This window comes from Ascaphus truei, chromosome 5 (assembly GCF_040206685.1).
Source record: "Ascaphus truei isolate aAscTru1 chromosome 5, aAscTru1.hap1, whole genome shotgun sequence".
In the NCBI taxonomy this organism is placed as follows: domain Eukaryota; kingdom Metazoa; phylum Chordata; class Amphibia; order Anura; family Ascaphidae; genus Ascaphus; species Ascaphus truei.
The window spans coordinates 305,840,649-305,860,961 of NC_134487.1; the positions used below are offsets into that span (position 1 = coordinate 305,840,649).

Genomic DNA, 20,313 nt, shown 5'->3' on the forward strand with positions numbered 1-20,313 from the left:
TATCTCCCTCACTACCGCCCGTGCGCCACCTCGCCGCGTCACTCCCAGCGGTATCTCCCTCACTACCGCCCGTGCGCCACCTCGCCGCGTCACTCCCAGCGGTATCTCCCTCACTACCGCCCGTGCGCCACCTCGCCGCGTCACTCCCAGCGGTATCTCCCTCACTACCGCCCGTGCGCCACCTCGCCGCGTCACTCCCAGCGGTACCTCCCTCACTACCGCCCGTGCGCCACCTCGCCGCGTCACTCCCAGCGGTATCTCCCTCACTACCGCCCGTGCGCCACCTCGCCGCGTCACTCCCAGCGGTATCTCCCTCACTACCGCCCGTGGGCCACCTCGCCGCGTCACTCCCAGCGGTATCTCCCTCACTACCGCCCGTGCGCCACCTCGCCGCGTCACTCCCAGCGGTATCTCCCTCACTACCGCCCGTGCGCCACCTCGCCGCGTCACTCCCAGCGGTATCTCCCTCACTACCGCCCGTGCGCCACCTCGCCGCGTCACTCCCAGCGGTATCTCCCTCACTACCGCCCGTGCGCCACCTCGCCGCGTCACTCCCAGCGGTATCTCCCTCACTACCGTCCGTGCGCCACCTCGCCGCGTCACTCCCAGCGGTATCTCCCTCACTACCGCCCGTGCGCCACCTCGCCGCGTCACTCCCAGCGGTATCTCCCTCACTACCGCCCGTGCGCCACCTCGCCGCGTCACTCCCAGCGGTATCTCCCTCACTACCGCCCGTGCGCCACCTCGCCGCGTCACTCCCAGCGGTATCTCCCTCACTACCGCCCGTGCGCCACCTCACTCCCAGCGGTATCTCCCTCACTACCGCCCGTGCGCCACCTCGCCGCGTCACTCCCAGCGGTATCTCCCTCAATACCGCCCGTGCGCCACCTCGCCGCGTCACTCCCAGCGGTATCTCCCTCACTACCGTCCGTGCGCCACCTCGCCGCGTCACTCCCAGCGGTATCTCCCTCACTACCGCCCGTGCGCCACCTCGCCGCGTCACTCCCAGCGGTATCTCCCTCACTACCGCCCGTGCGCCACCTCGCCGCGTCACTCCCAGCGGTATCTCCCTCACTACCGCCCGTACGCCACCTCGCCGCGTCACTCCCAGCGGTACCTCCCTCACTACCGCCCGTGCGCCACCTCGCCGCGTCACTCCCAGCGGTATCTCCCTCACTACCGCCCGTGCGCCACCTCGCCGCGTCACTCCCAGCGGTATCTCCCTCACTACCGCCCGTGGGCCACCTCGCCGCGTCACTCCCAGCGGTATCTCCCTCACTACCGCCCGTGCGCCACCTCGCCGCGTCACTCCCAGCGGTATCTCCCTCACTACCGCCCGTGCGCCACCTCGCCGCGTCACTCCCAGCGGTATCTCCCTCACTACCGCCCGTGCGCCACCTCGCCGCGTCACTCCCAGCGGTATCTCCCTCACTACCGCCCGTACGCCACCTCGCCGCGTCACTCCCAGCGGTATCTCCCTCACTACCGCCCGTGCGCCACCTCGCCGCGTCACTCCCAGCGGTATCTCCCTCACTACCGCCCGTGCGCCACCTCGCCGCGTCACTCCCAGCGGTATCTCCCTCACTACCGCCCGTGCGCCACCTCGCCGCGTCACTCCCAGCGGTATCTCCCTCACTACCGCCCGTGCGCCACCTCGCCGCGTCACTCCCAGCGGTATCTCCCTCACTACCGCCCGTGCGCCACCTCGCCGCGTCACTCCCAGCGGTATCTCCCTCACTACCGCCCGTGCGCCACCTCGCCGCGTCACTCCCAGCGGTATCTCCCTCACTACCGCCCGTGCGCCACCTCACTCCCAGCGGTATCTCCCTCACTACCGCCCGTGCGCCACCTCGCCGCGTCACTCCCAGCGGTATCTCCCTCAATACCGCCCGTGCGCCACCTCGCCGCGTCACTCCCAGCGGTATCTCCCTCACTACCGCCCGTGCGCCACCTCGCCGCGTCACTCCCAGCGGTACCTCCCTCACTACCGCCCGTGCGCCACCTCGCCGCGTCACTCCCAGCGGTATCTCCCTCACTACCGCCCGTGCGCCACCTCGCCGCGTCACTCCCAGCGGTATCTCCCTCACTACCGCCCGTGGGCCACCTCGCCGCGTCACTCCCAGCGGTATCTCCCTCACTACCGCCCGTGCGCCACCTCGCCGCGTCACTCCCAGCGGTATCTCCCTCACTACCGCCCGTGCGCCACCTCGCCGCGTCACTCCCAGCGGTATCTCCCTCACTACCGCCCGTGCGCCACCTCGCCGCGTCACTCCCAGCGGTACCTCCCTCACTACCGCCCGTGCGCCACCTCGCCGCGTCACTCCCAGCGGTATCTCCCTCACTACCGCCCGTGCGCCACCTCGCCGCGTCACTCCCAGCGGTATCTCCCTCACTACCGTCCGTGCGCCACCTCGCCGCGTCACTCCCAGCGGTATCTCCCTCACTACCGCCCGTGCGCCACCTCGCCGCGTCACTCCCAGCGGTATCTCCCTCACTACCGCCCGTGCGCCACCCTCGCCGCGTCACTCCCAGCGGTATCTCCCTCACTACCGCCCGTGCGCCACCTCGCCGCGTCACTCCCAGCAGTATCTCCCTCACTACCGCCCGTGCGCCACCTCGCCGCGTCACTCCCAGCGGTATCTCCCTCACTACCGCCCGTACGCCACCTCGCCGCGTCACTCCCAGCGGTATCTCCCTCACTACCGCCCGTACGCCACCTCGCCGCGTCACTCCCAGCGGTATCTCCCTCACTACCGCCCGTGCGCCACCTCGCCGCGTCACTACCAGCGGTATCTCCCTCACTACCGCCCGTGCGCCACCTCGCCGCGTCACTCCCAGTGGTATCTCCCTCACTACCGCCCGTGCGCCACCTCGCCGCGTCACTACCAGCGGTATCTCCCTCACTACCGCCCGTGCGCCACCTCGCCGCGTCACTACCAGTGGTATCTCCCTCACTACCGCCCGTGCGCCACCTCGCCGCGTCACTACCAGCGGTATCTCCCTCACTACCGCCCGTGCGCCACCTCGCCGCGTCACTACCAGCGGTATCTCCCTCACTACCGCCCGTGCGCCACCTCGCCGCGTCACTCCCAGCGGTATCTCCCTCACTACCGCCCGTGCGCCACCTCGCCGCGTCACTCCCAGCGGTATCTCCCTCACTACCGCCCGTGCGCCACCTCGCCGCGTCACTCCCAGCGGTATCTCCCTCACTACCGCCCGTGCGCCACCTCGCCGCGTCACTCCCAGCGGTATCTCCCTCACTACCGCCCGTGCGCCACCTCGCCGCGTCATTCCCAGCGGTATCTCCCTCACTACCGTCCGTGCGCCACCTCGCCGCGTCACTCCCAGCGGTATCTCCCTCACTACCGCCCGTGCGCCACCTCGCCGCGTCACTACCAGCGGTATCTCCCTCACTACCGCCCGTGCGCCACCTCGCCGCGTCACTCCCAGCGGTATCTCCCTCACTACCGCCCGTACGCCACCTCGCCGCGTCACTCCCAGCGGTATCTCCCTCACTACCGCCCGTGCGCCACCTCGCCGCGTCACTCCCAGCGGTATCTCCCTCACTACCGCCCGTACGCCACCTCGCCGCGTCACTCCCAGCGGTATCTCCCTCACTACCGCCCGTGCGCCACCTCGCCGCGTCACTACCAGCGGTATCTCCCTCACTACCGCCCGTGCGCCACCTCGCCGCGTCACTCCCAGCAGTATCTCCCTCACTACCGCCCGTGCGCCACCTCGCCGCGTCACTCCCAGCGGTATCTCCCTCACTACCGCCTGTGCGCCACCTCGCCGCGTCACTCCCAGCGGTATCTCCCTCACTACCGCCCGTGCGCCACCTCGCCGCGTCACTCCCAGCGATATCTCCCTCACAACCGCCCGTGCGCCACCTCGCCGCGTCACTCCCAGCGGTATCTCCCTCACTACCGCCCGTGCGCCACCTCGCCGCGTCACTCCCAGCGGTATCTTCCTCACTACCGCCCGTGCGCCACCTCGCCGCGTCACTACCAGTGGTATCTCCCTCACTACCGCCCGTGCGCCACCTCGCCGCGTCACTCCCAGCGGTATCTCCCTCACTACCGCCCGTACGCCACCTCGCCGCGTCACTCCCAGCGATATCTCCCTCACTACCGCCCGTGCGCCACCTCGCCGCGTCACTCCCAGCGGTATCTCCCTCACTACCGCCCGTACGCCACCTCGCCGCGTCACTCCCAGCGGTATCTCCCTCACTACCGCCCGTACGCCACCTCGCCGCGTCACTCCCAGCGGTATCTCCCTCACTACCGCCCGTGCGCCACCTCGCCGCGTCACTCCCAGCGATATCTCCCTCACTACCGCCCGTGCGCCACCTCGCCGCGTCACTCCCAGCGGTATCTACCTCACTACCGCCCGTGAGCCACCTCGCCGCGTCACTCCCAGCGGTATCTCCCTCACTACCGCCCGTGCGCCACCTCGCCGCGTCACTCCCAGCGGTGTCTCCCTCACTACCGCCCGTGCGCCACCTCGCCGCGTCACTCCCAGCGATATCTCCCTCACTACCGCCCGTGCGCCACCTCGCCGCGTCACTCCCAGCGGTGTCTACCTCACTACCGCCCGTGCGCCACCTCGCCGCGTCACTCCCAGCGGTATCTCCCTCACTACCGCCCGTGCGCCACCTCGCCGCGTCACTACCAGCGGTATCTCCCTCACTACCGCCCGTGCGCCACCTCGCCGCGTCACTCCCAGCAGTATCTCCCTCACTACCGCCCGTGCGCCACCTCGCCGCGTCACTCCCAGCGGTATCTCCCTCACTACCGCCTGTGCGCCACCTCGCCGCGTCACTCCCAGCGGTATCTCCCTCACTACCGCCCGTGCGCCACCTCGCCGCGTCACTCCCAGCGATATCTCCCTCACAACCGCCCGTGCGCCACCTCGCCGCGTCACTCCCAGCGGTATCTCCCTCACTACCGCCCGTGCGCCACCTCGCCGCGTCACTCCCAGCGGTATCTTCCTCACTACCGCCCGTGCGCCACCTCGCCGCGTCACTACCAGTGGTATCTCCCTCACTACCGCCCGTGCGCCACCTCGCCGCGTCACTCCCAGCGGTATCTCCCTCACTACCGCCCGTACGCCACCTCGCCGCGTCACTCCCAGCGATATCTCCCTCACTACCGCCCGTGCGCCACCTCGCCGCGTCACTCCCAGCGGTATCTCCCTCACTACCGCCCGTACGCCACCTCGCCGCGTCACTCCCAGCGGTATCTCCCTCACTACCGCCCGTACGCCACCTCGCCGCGTCACTCCCAGCGGTATCTCCCTCACTACCGCCCGTGCGCCACCTCGCCGCGTCACTCCCAGCGATATCTCCCTCACTACCGCCCGTGCGCCACCTCGCCGCGTCACTCCCAGCGGTATCTACCTCACTACCGCCCGTGAGCCACCTCGCCGCGTCACTCCCAGCGGTATCTCCCTCACTACCGCCCGTGCGCCACCTCGCCGCGTCACTCCCAGCGGTGTCTCCCTCACTACCGCCCGTGCGCCACCTCGCCGCGTCACTCCCAGCGATATCTCCCTCACTACCGCCCGTGCGCCACCTCGCCGCGTCACTCCCAGCGGTGTCTACCTCACTACCGCCCGTGCGCCACCTCGCCGCGTCACTCCCAGCGGTATCTCCCTCACTACCGCCCGTACGCCACCTCGCCGCGTCACTCCCAGCGGTATCTCCCTCACTACCGCCCGTGCGCCACCTCGCCGCGTCACTACCAGCGGTATCTCCCTCACTACCGCCCGTGCGCCACCTCGCCGCGTCACTCCCAGCGGTATCTCCCTCACTACCGCCCGTGCGCCACCTCGCCGCGTCACTACCAGCGGTATCTCCCTCACTACCGCCCGTGCGCCACCTCGCCGCGTCACTACCAGCGGTATCTCCCTCACTACCGCCCGTGCGCCACCTCGCCGCGTCACTCCCAGCGGTATCTCCCTCACTACCGCCCGTACGCCACCTCGCCGCGTCACTCCCAGCGGTATCTCCCTCACTACCGCCCGTGCGCCACCTCGCCGCGTCACTCCCAGCGGTATCTCCCTCACTACCGCCCGTGCGCCACCTCGCCGCGTCACTCCCAGCGGTATCTCCCTCACTACCGCCCGTGCGCCACCTCGCCGCGTCACTCCCAGCGGTATCTCCCTCACTACCGCCCGTGAGCCACCTCGCCGCGTCACTCCCAGCGGTATCTCCCTCACTACCGCCCGTGCGCCACCTCGCCGCGTCACTCCCAGCGGTAACTCCCTCACTACCGCCCGTGCGCCACCTCGCCGCGTCACTCCCAGCGGTATCTACCTCACTACCGCCCGTGCGCCACCTCGCCGCGTCACTCCCAGCGGTATCTCCCTCACTACCGCCCGTGCGCCACCTCGCCGCGTCACTACCAGCGATATCTCCCTCACTACCGCCCGTGGGCCACCTCGCCGCGTCACTCCCAGCGGTATCTACCTCACTACCGCCCGTGCGCCACCTCGCCGCGTCACTCCCAGCGGTATCTCCCTCACTACCGCCCGTGCGCCACCTCGCCGCGTCACTACCAGCGGTATCTCCCTCACTACCGCCCGTGCGCCACCTCGCCGCGTCACTCCCAGCGGTATCTACCTCACTACCGCCCGTGCGCCACCTCGCCGCGTCACTCCCAGCGGTATCTCCCTCACTACCGCCCGTACGCCACCTCGCCGCGTCACTCCCAGCGGTATCTCCCTCACTACCGCCCGTGCGCCACCTCGCCGCGTCACTACCAGCGGTATCTCCCTCACTACCGCCCGTGCGTCACCTCGCCGCGTCACTATCAGCGGTATCTCCCTCACTACCGCCCGTGCGCCACCTCGCCGCGTCACTACCAGCGGTATCTCCCTCACTACCGCCCGTGCGCCACCTCGCCGCGTCACTACCAGCGGTATCTCCCTCACTACTGCCCGTGCGTCACCTCGCCGCGTCACTATCAGCGGTATCTCCCTCACTACTGCCCGTGCACCACCTCGCCGCGTCACTCCCAGCGGTATCTCCCTCACTACCGCCCGTGCGCCACCTCGCCGCGTCACTACCAGCGGTATCTCCCTCACTACTGCCCGTGCGTCACCTCGCCGCGTCACTATCAGCGGTATCTCCCTCACTACTGCCCGTGCACCACCTCGCCGCGTCACTCCCAGCGGTATCTCCCTCACTACCGCCCGTGCGCCACCTCGCCGCGTCACTCCCAGCGGTATCTCCCTCACTACTGCCCGTGCGTCACCTCGCCGCGTCACTCCCAGCGGTATCTCCCTCACTACCGCCCGTGCGCCACCTCGCCGCGTCACTCCCAGCGGTATCTCCCTCACTACCGCCCGTGCGCCACCTCGCCGCGTCACTCCCAGCGGTATCTCCCTCACTACCGCCCGTACGCCACCTCGCCGCGTCACTCCCAGCGGTATCTCCCTCACTACCGCCCGTACGCCACCTCGCCGCGTCACTACCAGCGATATCTCCCTCACTACCGCCCGTGCACCACCTCGCCGCGTCACTCCCAGCGGTATCTCCCTCACTACCGCCCGTGCGCCACCTCGCCGCGTCACTCTCAGCGGTATCTCCCTCACTACCGCCCGTGCGCCACCTCGCCGCGTCACTCCCAGCAGTATCTCCCTCACTACCGCCCGTGCGCCACCTCGCCGCGTCACTCCCAGCGGTATCTCCCTCACTACCGCCCGTGCGCCACCTCGCCGCGTCACTCCCAGCGGTATCTCCCTCACTACCGCCCGTGCGCCACCTCGCCGCGTCACTCCCAGCGGTATCTCCCTCACTACCGCCCGTGCGCCACCTCGCCGCGTCACTCCCAGCGGTATCTCCCTCACTACCGCCCGTGCGCCACCTCGCCGCGTCACTCCCAGCGGTATCTCCCTCACTACCGCCCGTGCGCCACCTCGCCGCGTCACTACCAGCGGTATCTCCCTCACTACCGCCCGTACGCCACCTCGCCGCGTCACTCCCAGCGGTATCTACCTCACTACCGCCCGTACGCCACCTCGCCGCGTCACTCCCAGCGGTATCTACCTCACTACCGCCCGTACGCCACCTCGCCGCGTCACTCCCAGCGGTATCTACCTCACTACCGCCCGTACGCCACCTCGCCGCGTCACTCCCAGCGGTATCTCCCTCACTACCGCCCGTACGCCACCTCGCCGCGTCACTCCCAGCGGTATCTACCTCACTACCGCCCGTACGCCACCTCGCCGCGTCACTCCCAGCGGTATCTACCTCACTACCGCCCGTGCGCCACCTCGCCGCGTCACTCCCAGCGGTATCTCCCTCACTACCGCCCGTGCGCCACCTCGCCGCGTCACTCCCAGCGGTATCTCCCTCACTACCGCCCGTACGCCACCTCGCCGCGTCACTCCCAGCGGTATCTCCCTCACTACCGCCCGTACGCCACCTCGCCGCGTCACTCCCAGCGGTATCTCCCTCACTACCGCCCGTACGCCACCTCGCCGCGTCACTCCCAGCGGTATCTCCCTCACTACCGCCCGTGCGCCACCTCGCCGCGTCACTCCCAGCGGTATCTCCCTCACTACCGCCCGTGCGCCACCTCGCCGCGTCACTCCCAGCGGTATCTCCCTCACTACCGCCCGTGCGCCACCTCGCCGCGTCACTCCCAGCGGTATCTCCCTCACTACCGCCCGTGCGCCACCTCGCCGCGTCACTCCCAGCGGTATCTCCCTCACTACCGCCCGTGCGCCACCTCGCCGCGTCACTCCCAGCGGTATCTCCCTCACTACCGCCCGTACGCCACCTCGCCGCGTCACTCCCAGCGGTATCTCCCTCACTACCGCCCGTACGCCACCTCGCCGCGTCACTCCCAGCGGTATCTCCCTCACTACCGCCCGTACGCCACCTCGCCGCGTCACTCCCAGCGGTATCTCCCTCACTACCGCCCGTGCGCCACCTCGCCGCGTCACTCCCAGCGGTATCTCCCTCACTACCGCCCGTGCGCCACCTCGCCGCGTCACTCCCAGCGGTATCTCCCTCACTACCGCCCGTGCGCCACCTCGCCGCGTCACTCCCAGCGGTATCTCCCTCACTACCGCCCGTGCGCCACCTCGCCGCGTCACTCCCAGCGGTATCTCCCTCACTACCGCCCGTGCGCCACCTCGCCGCGTCACTCCCAGCGGTATCTCCCTCACTACCGCCCGTGCGCCACCTCGCCGCGTCACTCCCAGCGGTATCTCCCTCACTACCGCCCGTACGCCACCTCGCCGCGTCACTCCCAGCGGTATCTCCCTCACTACCGCCCGTACGCCACCTCGCCGCGTCACTCCCAGCGGTATCTCCCTCACTACCGCCCGTACGCCACCTCGCCGCGTCACTCCCAGCGGTATCTCCCTCACTACCGCCCGTGCGCCACCTCGCCGCGTCACTCCCAGCGGTATCTCCCTCACTACCGCCCGTGCGCCACCTCGCCGCGTCACTCCCAGCGGTATCTCCCTCACTACCGCCCGTGCGCCACCTCGCCGCGTCACTCCCAGCGGTATCTCCCTCACTACCGCCCGTGCGCCACCTCGCCGCGTCACTCCCAGCGGTATCTCCCTCACTACCGCCCGTGCGCCACCTCGCCGCGTCACTCCCAGCGGTATCTTCCTCACTACTGCCCGTGCGCCACCTCGCCGCGTCACTCCCAGCGGTATCTTCCTCACTACTGCCCGTGCGCCACCTCGCCGCGTCACTCCCAGCGTGACTCGGTGGAGTACGTTAAGGCAGATCTAGGGAGCAACTACATTTAACAGTCCCGTTCTGGAACTGTCAGGATATACTCAACTTCAACCCAAAACTAAACCGCCGATAGTACACGGCAACGGATAGTGACGTCACTGCACAGGCGCCACAGATACGGAGCGCTCGGAGCACAGACAGTTACAGACCCGTAAATGCGGTCGTACGGCTAAAGTAAGGGTAGTAGAAGTGAGCAGAGCAGCAAATAACGTCAATAAAATCCAACGCATTTCGTAGCTAAAAACACTACTTCGTCAGGGAGTAATTAGTGCAGGGTGCTCGCGTGGAATAAATACCCACTCACTCTCACGGATTGGGCACCCTGAATAGATATTCTATTCCTACTCGCTTCGAGGAGGTTTCCTTGTGCCCTTTGGTGGGCGCCACTTACTACGAGGAGTGGTATATCCTTTGAAGATTTCCATCGTGAGACCAGATGATGAGAGTCCTATTTGATCCGGTTCCAGCGTTGGTAACACATGTCGTGCTACATGATATGCTTTTAAAGATTTGTTTTGATGTACGCAGAATACTTACCCTTTTATTACACTATGTGCGTTGTGCGCTGTTCTTTTGTCTTTTTGTCTTTATTCTGTTTTAGTGTGCGGGGTGCTGGGCCACCCCGGTTTTACAGCTGCAGACGCTCATTAACTACCTTATCAAGCTTATGCACTTTATATTCATTTGCACACTAGTTGATGTATTTTTTCACCTCAATTATTGGGTATTTTGGGACCTGAAATATTCCACTACACAACACAGACCAACAGACACACACATAGACCGACAGACACACAGACCGACCGACAGACACACACAGACTGACAGACACACACAGACTGGCCAACAGACACACACACAGCGACCGACAGACAGACAGACCGACAGAAACACACACAGACCAACAGACACACACATAGACCGACCGACAGACACACAGACAGACTGACAGACACACACACACAGACCAACAGACACACACACAGAGCGACTGACAGAAACACACACAGACCGACCGACAGACAGACCGACAGACACACACACAGAGTGACAGACACACACAGACTGACCAACAGACACACACACACAGACCGACAGACACACAGCGACCGACAGACACACAGCGACTGACAGACACACACAGAGCGACCGACAAACACACAGAGCGACCGACAGACATACACACAAAGCGACAGACAGACACACACACACAGACCGACAAACACACACAAGCACATTCACATGTCTTAGACAGACCCACAACCCGCCTTTCCCCATAATCACTCCACATACAATACCTCCACGGCAGTCAGGGATTCTGGGTAATAACATGCAAATGAGCACACACAGCACAGAGTCACTTTTTTGCTTCTTATCCATCTTAACATGGATCCCTATAAGTATATAATGGCAGCAGAAGTCCATGTTAAAATGGATAAGAAGCAAAAAGTGAGGTGCCGAGTGCTGAACTGCGTGTTATAACCCCGAATCCCGGACTGCCGTGGAAGTTGTGTATGTGGATTAACGATGGGGAAAGGTAGGGTTATTATGGATCAGTCTGAGACATGTGAACGTGCTCATAAGTGGTTTTTATTCCCCACAAATGTTTAGTCCAACATAGATTATTGAGAGAAATTAGTTTGACTCTACTGATGTGTGGCCGCATGTTGAGAGGATCAGGTTCAGACGTCTGGACCTATATTTACTAAGAGGTTCTATTCCAGAAGACACAGTGCCGCCTATTCACTAGAATGGTGCATGTGCTTCGCTGAGGAGGCAATGGGTTAAATTACAGATGTTGGAGGCTTCATTGTTCCCTTTTGCTGGGATATGGTGGACACTATGGGGTATGTTGGGATATTTGACACCATCACTGAATCGATATTCTGCATTATAACAGAATTGATTGTTACCTGTGGAAATATTGAAGCCTGCTACATCCGGACCATCAGTGGTACAGGACTGAATACCCCAAAAACAGATACGTTGGAGAGCTCCCACATACCTGGACTTTGTACAAGTAAAAGGCTTCTTGACATGAGAGCATCGCATACCTGGGAAGAGGCGACTTGCACCTCGTATAAAGATTTCATTTTGCCAATTCCCTTTTTCAGGTTACATAGTTAGGGCGAGTTACATAGTTAGGGCGAGTTAAATAGTTAGGGCGAGTTAAATAGTTAGCGCGAGTTACATAGTTAGGGCGAGTTACATAGTTAGGGCGAGTTACATAGTTAGGGCGAGTTACATAGTTAGGGCGAGTTACATAGTTTGGGTGAGTTACATAGTTAGGGTGAGTTACATAGTTAGCGCGAGTTACATAGTTAGCGTGAGTTACATAGTTAGGCGAAGTTACATACAGTAGTAGATGATGTTGAAAAAAAAAAAGACATAATGGCATCAAGTTCAACCTATGCTAAATTTAGACAACAGATACTTTATCCTATATCTATACTTACTTATTGATCCAGAGGAAGACAAACAAAAAAACCCCAGTGTCATATCATCCAATGATATCTCATAAGGGGAAAATAAATTCCTTCCTGACTCCAAGAATTGGCAATCAGATTACTCCCTGGATCAACATCCTTCCCAAGTATACTTATTTGGTATATCCCTGTATACCTTTCCTTTCTAAAAAGAAGTCCAACCTTTGTTTGAAGATATGAATTGTATATATCTGCTATCACAGTCTCCATGGGTAATGAATTCCACATTTTAACTGCCCATACTGTTAAGAACCCTTTCCTTTATTGCTGATGAACTCTCCTTTCCTCCAACCATAAGGGATGCCCCGTGTCCTTTTGTACTGCCCGTGGGATGAATAGTTCTAAGCTCCTTGTATTGTCCCCGAAAATATTTGTATATAGTTATCATATCCTCTCTTAGATGCCTCTATTCTAAACAAATCTAATTTAGCTAGCCTCTCCTCATAAAACAGATTATACATCCCCTTTATTAATTTGGTGGCTCTTCTCTGCACTCTCTCTAGTTCCATAATGTATTTTCTAAGGAGTGGTGCCCAAAATTGTACTCCATAGTCAAGGTGAGGTCTTACTAACGCTTTGTAAAGGGGCATAATTATGTTTACTTCCCTTCCATCCATTGCCCGTTAAATGCAAGATAAGATCTTGTTTGCCTTTGCAGCTACTGCATGACTTTGAGCACTATTGCTAAGCCTGCTGTCTACAAGCACTCCTAAATCCTTCTCCTTTATTTTGTACACTAATCTAAGTAGACCACATCAACTGCATTACCCTGGTCTAAATTCCTATTTACCTCCTCAAAGAAACTAATAAGGTTAGTTTGGCACAACCTATTTTTCATAAATCCATGCTGACTATTACTAATAATTTTGTTTTCCATTAGGTATTCCTGAATATTATCCCGTATTAAACCTTCAAGAAGATTCCCCACTATTGAAGTCAGGCTTACAGGTCTGTAATTCCCCGGTTGTGATCTAGCTCCCTTTTAAAATATAGGCACCACATCTGCTTTACGCCAATCTTGTGGTACTGAGCCTGTGGAAATGGAGTCCTTGAATATTAAATGTAATGGTCTGGCTAATACTGAAATTAACTCCTTGAGAACTCTTGGATGTATGCCAAAGGGGCAGGTGCCTTATTTACTTTAATTTTATCAAGCCGCCTATAAATTTCTACCTCAGTTAACCAATTGTTCATTAATATGGAGGTTGTGGCTTCCTCCTACGGTGCTACTATTGAAATTGATTCTTCCCTGGTAAACACAGAGGCAAAGAATTTGTTTAATACCTCTGCTTTTTCCTTATCTCCAATAATCTGCCTACCCATCTCACACTGAAAGGGTCTTATATTTTCTTTTTAATTTTTTTGTTATTAAGGTACTTAAAGAACTTTTTAGGGTTGATCTTACTTTCTATTGCAATCTTTTTTTCATTATCCATTTTTGCTAATTTGATTGCACTTTTGCAATTTTGTTACATTCCTTATAATTCTGATACGATGTCTCCGTCCCTTCTGTCAAAGAATCTAAACGCCTTCCTCTTCTTGTCCATTTCCTCCCCTACCTGTTTATTTAGCCACATTGGTTTTGACTTATTTCTTTTATACTTATTACCCATGGGTATACACTGATAAGTGTGATTTTCTAACAATGTTTTAAAGACTGCCCATTTATCTTCTACATTTTTCATGCAAAAGCATCATCCCATTGTATTACTACTAGATTAGACCTCAGTTTATTCAAATCTGCCTTTCTAAAGCTTAAGGTCTTTGTTGAATCGAAGTAATTAGTTATTTGATAATTTATTACATAGTTAGGGCGAGTTACATAGTTAGGGCGAGTTACATAGTTAGGGCGAGTTACATAGTTAGGGGGATCTGCAGTACTAGTTATACAGTAAGTAGACAGTCCATGCTGTAAGGGTACATTTACTTTGGACACAATATTCTATACATTATGAGAATATAAATCGCAGAGCTGACCGTTGACGAGCAGAGCTTGCTAATGGTGCAGGAGATATTAGCACATCACTAGCTACCAAAGTAACGCTGCACTGTGAGGTCAAATGCTTGAAAGGGCAATCCCTCCTGGGACGGAAAAGGGCGTATTCAATGGGTTAAATGGAGCTGATTTTTTTCACCTTTTTCACCCACCATAATTTAAAATGTATTTGGTAAACCTACCCAGCCTAGAAATATTGCAAAGTCAGTATAAACCAACCTCACACTGATGATACCCATCAAGGCTGAAACATGTCTGTGAGTGCTTTGCTAGTTCCATGCTGTGCTTAAAAGCTGTGTGAACGGCGATACATCAGCTTAAATGGGCTCCATGTGAATGGATATTCCAGGCAAAAGGTGACACATTGTGTGCTCATTTGCATGTCATTTCCCAGAATCCCTTGCTGCAGTGGGAGCACTGTATGCAAGGTGATAATGGGGAAGGGCAGGGTTGCAGACCTGTCTAAGACATGTGAATGTGCTCACAAGTGATATTCTTTATTGGCTATATGCTAACGGTGGAGGTTTGCTGTCGCTTTTTTCACCCACCATAAATTAAAATATATATATATATTGTCAGACTGCAACCTCTGCAAAGCAGGTCTAATTGCATATTTCCATTGTTGTAAGACATTTATATCTATGTTTCATACTACAATTCTCCACAAGAGGCTGAAACACATTGTTACATGTATGCAAAAAGATGTTTCTGTTAGAGGAGAAGGCGCGCCTCTTTATACACACGAGTTTGTTAAGTTTAGTTTGGTGATTAACTGGAGGAATATGATAACTTTGGGTGATACCTTTATTGGCTAATAAGTGTTTTAAATGTAAGCTTTCTTTACCATTCTGCTACCTTCTTAAAGCATCTGGATAGCCGTAGGCTAGTGACATTCCTCAGATGTCTGAGGAAGATGTTTGAGTAGTCTTGAAATCTAACATGTAAAATACTTATTAGCCAAGAAATCTATCATCTTAACTAAACATGTGTTCATTTACTCCTCAAGGTTTTACTTAAATATCCACACCAGATTTTGAGATTATCCATACCTCCATAGTATTTATGATGTTACATGTTTCATATTTCCTTGTTCTGCCATTGAATGCTAACTAATTTCTGTCTCTGATCATCTCTGATAAATGTTTGACACTTCTGGTGTGCTAAATACAATGAACATTTGAAGTAATGGTGACAATTCAGTTCTCTGTTCAAATGACAACAGTTAAAATATTCCAAACGTCACTATCGAGAAAATGCTTTCACTTAAGTAGGGGTTCTGAACTCCACTCCTCAATGGCCACCAACAGGTCAGGTTTTAAGGATATCCAAGCTTCAGCACCGGTGGCTCAATCAGTGGGTCAGTAGGAGACTGCCCCACCTGTGCGGAAGCAGGGATATCCTTAAAACATGGTGGTGGCCCTTGAGGAGTGGAGTTTAGACACCTGACTTAAGACCCTCCTCTTCTGTGAAGAGTTTGGTCTCCATCCTGCGATTCTCGACCCCTGTGACCCACGATTCTCGCCCCTGTGACCCACGATTCTCACCCCTGTGACCCACGATTCTCGCCCCTGTGACCCACGCTGCAAACTCAATGATTGATTGTTTGATGCAAATAGGAGTCGGAATGTTGTCTCAAGATGTAGTTTCGTTGAATCCTGGCAGTGTGTGTAACGTACCCTTAGTGAGACTAGTTTGTGCAATGGATTAAAAGAAAAATATAGGGCTCTATATTTAAAGGCCAAATTGGTGCAATTCTTGGGCAAAAATTGATTCATCAATGAAAAATATCCCACCAATAGTATTAGGATTTTTGGGGATTGATGCTTCTAGGTCATTTAGTTTTTCCAAGAATAGTACTACGTGTGGCTTGGAACACAGGCTTGTGTCCCATAATGCATTGTACAAACTAATTCTATCACTATATCACATACTCCGGGTTTATACTGATGACTCTTTGCTAGTCTCTTACCAATCTCACTTACAATAGAACATAGGAGGCGGTTAAACATTGGGAGCCTAGATGCTAGAACCAATTCGAGTATTATTACTGTTCTGGAGGTTGGAAGTTAAAGAAATACATAGTAGATGAGATTTAAACGAGACATATGTCCATCCAGTTCAATCTACATTAAATTTAGACGACAGGCACTTATCCTAAATAAAATAATAGAATAGGTACTTTTAGTATAAATTATTATACCCCTATTATCTATACACAAAGCTTAATGCTATGCTGCAGAATTCAGCCCTGAATGCCGTCTGCTGAAAATAAAATCCCTTGTAAGATTAATGTAGACATTGAAAACATGACAAATGATGAAAACTGAAACTATCAGTGGTTTATGAACATCAAACATGATGTAAGATAAGCAGTCTCAAGTCAGAGGTTATCAGATCTGCCATCTCAAGTCAGAGGTTATCAGATCTGCCATCTCAAGTCAGAGGTTATCAGATCTGCCATCTCAAGTCAGAGGTTATCAGATCTGCCATTCTTTGCCAATCAGAATTGCCTCCAGCTAATTGTTTTTTCCCCAGGAATTCCAAGCAACAAATCTTATCTGTCCCAGTCATCATCAAGCCTGCACAGGAGTGTGAGCTGTCTGCACAAGTCTCAGTGCTGCACAGGAGTGTGAGCTGTCTGCACAAGTCTCAGTGCTGCACAGGAGTGTGAGCTCTCTGCACAAGTCTCAGTGCTGCACAGGAGTGTGAGATCTCTGCACAAGTCTCAGTGCTGCACAGGAGTGTGAGCTCTGCACAAGTCTCAGTGCTGCACAGGAGTGTGAGCTGTCTGCACAAGTCTCAGTGCTGCACAGGAGTGTGAGCTGTCTGCACAAGTCTCAGTGCTGCACAGGAGTGTGAGCTCTCTGCACGAGTCTCAGTGCAGCACAGGAGTGTGAGCTCTCTGCACAAGTCTCAGTGCTGCACAGGCGTGTGAGCTCTGCACAAGTCTCAGTGCTGCACAGGAGTGTGAGCTGTCTGCACAAGTCTCAGTGCTGCACAGAAGTATGAGCTCTCTGCACAAGTCTCAGTGCTGCACAGGAGTGTGAGCTGTCTGCACAAGTCTCACTGCTGCACAGGAGTGTGAGCTCTCTGCACAAGTCTCACTGCTGCACAGGAGTGTGAGCTCTCTGCACAAGTCTCGGTGCTGCACAGGAGTGTGAGCTCTGCACAAGTCTCAGTGCTGCACAGGAGTGTGAGCTCTCTGCACAAGTCTCAGTGCTGCACAGGCGTGTGAGCTCTCTGCACAAGTCTCAGTGCTGCACAGGCGTGTGAGCTCTCTGCACAAGTCTCAGTGCTGCACAGGAGTGTGAGCTCTGCATGAGTCTCAGTGCTGCACAGGAGTGTGAGCTCTGCACGAGTCTCACTGCTGCACAGGAGTGTGAGCTCTCTGCACAAGTCTCAGTGCTGCACAGGAGTGTGAGCTCTGCACAAGTCTCAGTGCTGCACAGGAGTGTGAGCTCTGCACAAGTCTCAGTGCTGCACAGGAGAGTGAGCTCTGCACAAGTCTCAGTGCAGCACAGCAGAGTGAGCTCTGCACAAGTCACAGTGCAGCACAGGAGAGTGAGCTCTGCACAAGTCTCAGTGCAGCACAGGAGTGTGAGCTCTGCACAAGTCTCAGTGCAGCACAGGAGTGTGAGCTCTGCACAAGTCTCAGTGCTGCACAGGAGTGTGAGCTCTGCACAAGTCTCAGTGCAGCACAGCAGAGTGAGCTCTGCACAAGTCTCAGTGCTGCACCGGAGTGTGAGCTCTGCACAAGTCTCAGTGCAGCACCGGAGTGTGAGCTCTGCACAAGTCTCAGTGCAGCACAGGAGTGTGAGCTCTGCACAAGTCTCAGTGCTGCACAGGAGTGTGAGCTCTGCACAAGTCTCAGTGCAGCACCGGAGTGTGAGCTCTGCACAAGTCTCAGTGCAGCACAGGAGTGTGAGCTCTGCACAAGTCTCAGTGCTGCACAGGAGTGTGAGCTCTGCACAAGTCTCAGTGCTGCACAGGAGTGTGAGCTCTGCACAAGTCTCAGTAGCCTGCCAACTTGTTTCCCGACTTCCTGGAATATGTCTGCATGATAGGACAGTATTATTCCAAGGTTTGGACCCACCCAAGTATTTTGCTTTCAGACAAAAAGGAGCATCAGACAATAATCTGCAAACTAGTATTGTACTTAAAGCAAAGAAATGGCAATTCTGCAGGCAGCGAAGACATTTATTCCAAGAAATATTACAAATGCTAAAACAAAAATAGGATTAGTTACACGAGGAACATTACAGATACTTTGTATGCTGCAGCATTTTCAGCTTTCAGTAATAAGTTCAAATGTTTTCACAATAAACTAAAAGGCGCAGGTTTCTTGCAAATATAAGTATAATGCATTGGGTGAATAACTGCAATTTTGCAAAACAGAGCATTTATTGAAGGATAACTACAATTATTCTCCAAAGTGGAAACATCTCATAAATATGCATACTATTTCTTTCAGATTTAACATAGATTATATATCACATTTTTTAATAGTGGATCTGAAACTGAATCTTCTAAAGTGAAGTATCAAAAAATATAATGCTTTGATTGATCCAATCACTCTTAAGAATGGTCAAGTCTCTATTATACTGTCAGTAACAAAAGGGTTTACAGGTATTATAATAAATCCCTTACCTTTCAGGTAGAAGGAAGCACTGAAATGAACTGCTTAGGTCTTAGGAGACACTGGGAGCCTGTAACACACAGGGACACCGCCTGTAACACACAGGGACACAGTCTGTAACACACAGAGACTCACACACAGGGACTCACACACAATGTCTGTAACACACAGGGACTCACACAGTGTCTGTAACACACAGGGACCCATCCAGTGTCTGTAACACACAGGGACTCACACACAATGTCTGTAACACACAGGGACTCACACAGTGTATGTAACACACAGGGACTCACACAGTGTCTGTAACACACAGTGTCTGTAACACACAGGGACCCACCCAGTGTCTGTAACACACAGGGACTCACACACAATGTCTGTAACACACAGGGACTCACACAGTGTATGTAACACACAGGGACTCACACAGTGTCTGTAACACACAGTGTCTGTAACACACAGGGACCCACCCAGTGTCTGTAACACACAGGGACTCACACACAGGGACACACACAATGTCTGTGACACACAGGGACTCACACACTATCTGTAACACACAGGGACTCACACACAGGGACACACACACAGTGTCTGTAACACACAGTGTCTGTAACACACAGGGACCCACGCACAGTGTCTGTAACACACAGGGACTCACAGACAGGGACACACACAGTGTCTGTAACACACAGGGACTCACACACAGTGTCTGTAACACACAGGGACCCACACACAGTGTCTGTAACACACAGGGACTCACACACAGTGTCTGTAACACACTGGGACTCACACACAGTGTCTGTAACACACAGGGACTCACACACTATCTGTAACACACAGGGACTCACACACAGGGACACACACACAGTGTCTGTAACACACAGGGACTCACACACAGTGTCTGTAACACACAGGGACTCACACAGTGTCTGTAACACACTGGGACTCACACAGCTCTAGTATTCAGCCTTCCCTTGGCTCCTCCCAGGACTAAGTCGATGCTAAATGAATCCTTATCCTTCTGGTTACAAGTGACAGGCTGTGGCTCTCAGTGTCCTGGGTTTATTCTAATAGGCAGCCAATGCACGATGGGACCAGCCTGCTGCTGCTGCTCCTGCTGCTGCTGCTGTGCTGCTGCTGCTGCTGCTGCTCATGCCTGTCATTCCCCAAGCATGCTCAGGGAGCCACTCACCAGAGCAGCACATCCAGGACGTGCCAGAAACTGTCTCCATGCCCTTTTTTGGTTATCCTTTTCAGGGCCTCTGTAAGTAAATCCTCTGTCAGGAATGATCAGAAGAAATGTTAATCTTACAACAAGAAAAGGGCTGTCTTGTTCAACGCTAATAGAGCTTTTCTTTTCTTTATTTTCTAAGGAAATCAGTTAAAACAAAAGGAAACAGTAAACATGTTGATTTAAGCCAGGACTTCAGAAATA

General features: G+C 55.8%; 1 protein-coding gene across 8 annotated transcripts in view; it reads right to left on the reverse strand.

The window, feature by feature from the left end:
- Positions 1-20,017, reverse strand: part of CALD1 (caldesmon 1) — a 255,486-nt gene extending 235,469 nt beyond the window's left edge. For 2 of the 8 annotated variants that reach the window (XM_075603040.1, XM_075603037.1), the window contains exons 1-2: positions 19,829-20,016; positions 18,893-18,973 (exon numbers count right to left, since the gene is read on the reverse strand). The gene's annotated coding sequence lies outside the window, so the exon portion shown is untranslated. Of the gene's footprint in view, positions 1-18,892; positions 18,974-19,638; positions 19,657-19,828 lie in introns of those variants that run through there. The other 6 variants (XR_012801944.1, XM_075603039.1, XM_075603042.1 and 3 more) reach the window with 6 other exon arrangements.
- Positions 20,018-20,313: the final 296 nt, after the last annotated feature.